The sequence below is a fragment of the Podarcis tiliguerta genome, assembly GCF_965153285.1.
Source record: "Podarcis tiliguerta genome assembly, chromosome: 2".
NCBI lineage: Eukaryota > Metazoa > Chordata > Lepidosauria > Squamata > Lacertidae > Podarcis > Podarcis tiliguerta.
Window position 1 is genome coordinate 95,003,567 of NC_139535.1, and position 3,654 is coordinate 95,007,220.

Sequence of the window (3,654 nt, forward strand, 5' to 3'; positions counted from 1 at the left end):
TTTTCCTAAAACTTCTTGTTTTCTCTTATATTCTTTCGTGAGTTTGGAGAGGAATGGGATGGGGGGGGGGCCACAAAATACGGGCAGGCCTTTTGGAGAACCAGCAACAAACGGGGACTTCCTGACCTTGAGAGTCAGGTGATCAAGGAAAGCCAATCCCACTCAACTTCCTCAAGGTCTGCTATACTCCTTGAAGGGCTCATCTACACTTACATTTGTTCTGCATTTTCTAGGCACAGATCTGGGCTTTCCTCGCCATGCCCAAGTGGGGTGGCATTGTTTTTAGGCCCTGGCGCTTTCTCCAGGAAAACCCGTGCTTTACCACTGAATCGGATCAACCCATGGAAAACCCAGCAGCCGTTTGCTCCAGTTCTGCGGTAAAACATGGTTTTACCCGCGGAAGGTGCCAGGACAAAGGCGGGAAAATGTTCAAACACATACCGTATTTTTCACCCCATAGGACGCACTTTCCCCCCTCCAAAAATGAAGGGGAAATGTGTGTGCGTCCTATGGGGCGAATGCAGGCTTTCGCTGAAGCCTGGAGAGCGAGAGGCATCGCTGCGCACCGACCCCTCTCGCTCTCAGGGCTTCAGGAAGCTATCCGCAAGCCTTGCCAGCCCGGCGGGAGTTCCCGCCGGCTCACAAGGCTTGCGGGCAGCAGCCTGCAGCCCGAAGCATGGGGAGCCCTCCGGAGGGTGCCCCATGCTTCGGGCGGGTGTCCGCAAGCCTTGCGCGCCCGGCGGGAGAGGCTTGGGGCAGCAGCCTGCAGCCTGAAGCTCAGGGAGCCCTCCGGAGGGCGCCCCGTGCTTCAGGCAGGTGTGCGCAAGGCTTGGGGTGGCAGCCGCGGCTGGGGGGGGGAATAAATTTTTAAAATTCATTCCCCCCCCCAAAAAAATGAGGTGCGTCCTATGGGCCGGTGCGCCCTATAGGACGAAAAATACGGTACCTGGAAATTCTGAACCTCAGCCTAGAAACTTCACAAGAGTCCAAAGTGCAAATTGGCCAGCTGTGTGCCACGCAGCTCCCATCTTTCCTTGTTTAATTATAGGCCACGATCCTGATGAGAAGCACACCCCCTGCCCATGAGCACTCCCCCCCCCCCCAAGCCTTGTGTATCTGTGTGTGAGATTCTCATTGGGATTGCAGTTGAGGAAGGAAGGATTAGGCCTTATGAGAACCTGTCACCCCAGCTCCTTTGAAATGAAGAAAGGAATCACCAAGACGTGTAGTTGTATATTAAGCGTGCCATTCTCCATCACACAATGGCACACATTCAATATGGGCAAGCGTACCAGGTGGAATGACACCCCACACACTGTTCTGTGAGGTTCTGATCCCTCTGAACCATTTTGGGGGGGGGGGTTCATGGGGGTGGGAGGAAGCCTTGTTGTGCAAGCAGGACGTCTGCTGACAAGATTCCTTAGGTGAACTCTGCCCTATGCATTTGGCCTAATATGCAATTTTACCCTCAGTTGTGTCCCCTCCCCCCTTAGGGTAGGGTTGCCATACATCCCAGACATGTCCTCTTTTGGGGGGCTACATGCTTATCCAGGGGTATTTTTTACAATTTAAGCAAATATTCAGGGTTTGCGGGGGTTGGGTTTAGAAAAAAATATGTGCATGGGCGATTCTGGCTCTGTTTTGGGCTCTGGCGTGGACGTCGGTGGCAGCAGATGGCCGGTGGTTGAGCAATTGATCTCCCAAAAGGCCGAAGCTCAGCATATATATATATATGGTCTGGATTTTTACCTCAGGGGATATGGCCACCCTACCTTAGGGCATGTTTATTACAGTAAAAGCACTTTTTGTTGTTGTCGCTTTCCCCGCATTTGTATTTTATTTGTGTGTGTGGTTTTTTTTTAACGTACCTTTTCAAATAGTCACGGTGGCTAAATAAATGCACAGCAACAAAAATCCATAAACCACTCCATCACAACCCAAAACACTCAAAATAGAAACTGTATGTCCTCAGCACTAGCAACAACATGGTTCTCAGATGCCCTGGAATGCTAGCTGAAACATTTAATCTAAAAATCATGAGGGATGTACATTTATGGAAATGAAAGGGGTTTTCAAAACACCGGTTTCCAAAACTAGCAAAGAATGCCCGGGGAGTCTCAGGGAACAAGTGCTGCAAAGCTGGTTTCTTAGGCACTCCTGAAAACGGGTGCCAACTTGAATAAAATATTGGGGGGCCAGGTCAACCCCACCCCACATAATCACAAGATGCAGCACTTACACAACATTTGAACATTCAACTATTGGGGGGGGGCACACAAAGGGACCTCGGCCCCCTGGAACTGGCTCCTATGCCAGAAAATATGAAGAGGTAGCCATGCTAGGCTGTTACCGCAAAATCAAAGGAAACTGGGTGCCCCGAGACTCTTTGTGGATATTCCCAGGTGATGGGTTAATTGCTTTCTGCAATCTTGAACAGGAGCTGTAAAATGACCAGTGCCTCTGATGAAGCTTTAGCCTTATTATCGAAAGGCATCTGGTGGAACCAACTTTCCGGAGTGCTTCAGCGACTCAATGGTGGGCCAGAGGTCGTGCCAAGGTCAGGCGGCACATCTCCTGGTCAGATAGCCTTTCCTATCAGCAGCAATTTTTCAGCCACTCAGGAAATGGCAGCCGAAGCAAACAGAGACACCATTAATTATTGAGCGCTTCGATGTGGCTGTGGCTGGTGGAGACTCGGTGACCTTCCCTTTCTCCTTCAGGCAGGCCCAGGAGCTCTGCAAAGCAAGAGCTGGAGACTGGGTGCTTTGCGATGGAGCCGCATGCATTTTTTAACGAGCCCGTTGGAAATAGCATCATAGAATCCTAGGGATATATTCAAGCAGCTTGCTGGGCTAGCAGAAGCTAGCACAACAGGACTCCCCCCACTTCTCTTCTTCCCCACAAGGCCCCCCACCTCCCCAAATCTGCTCTGGAGCACACACAATCTTCATTACTGTCCAAAGACCCACAGAAAACGATTTTGAAAAGCAGGAAAGGCATTTCTAGACAGTCACTGTGCTTTATCCAGAACATGCTGATTTCTAATTCTTATCACCTCCGAGAGAATTCTTTTTGCCACAGTTATATCATTTATCTTATCTCCAAGGAGATACCTGACAGATGATATCAGCGTTTCCAGGTAAATTCACCAATAAGGGATTAATTAATTGGTTCCTGGCTTGTTTACATAGCCCACAGTGTAATAAAATATGTTTCAAACAATCGGCAGCCTGAGAACATAAGCAGAGTCTATTCTGATAAGGTATTGTGGTAGAGTTGCCATATTTCCAGAGGCAAAAATCCAGACAACCCCCCACAAAGCCCTAGATATTTGCTTAAAATTGTAAAAGGCCCCCAAAATATCTACAAGGGACCTGGTCAGGGAAGGCTGAACTGCAGGTGCTTGCCCAGCCTCTGCTTAAACCTGTGGTGTCCAAACTTTGATGAAGTGAAGGGCCGTGAGGGCCGACCAAAATTATCCTTTTTTAGGATTGAAGTTGTTGAGTGTTTTTTTATGATTTTACCCCAAAGTTAGGAATAAACTGCCACAGGGGCCGGATTAAACTGACCGGCAGGCCGGATTAGGCCCCCGAAACGGACTTTGGACATGCGTGGCTTAAATGCTTTCAAAGAAGGAGAGTCTGCCCAGCTTCC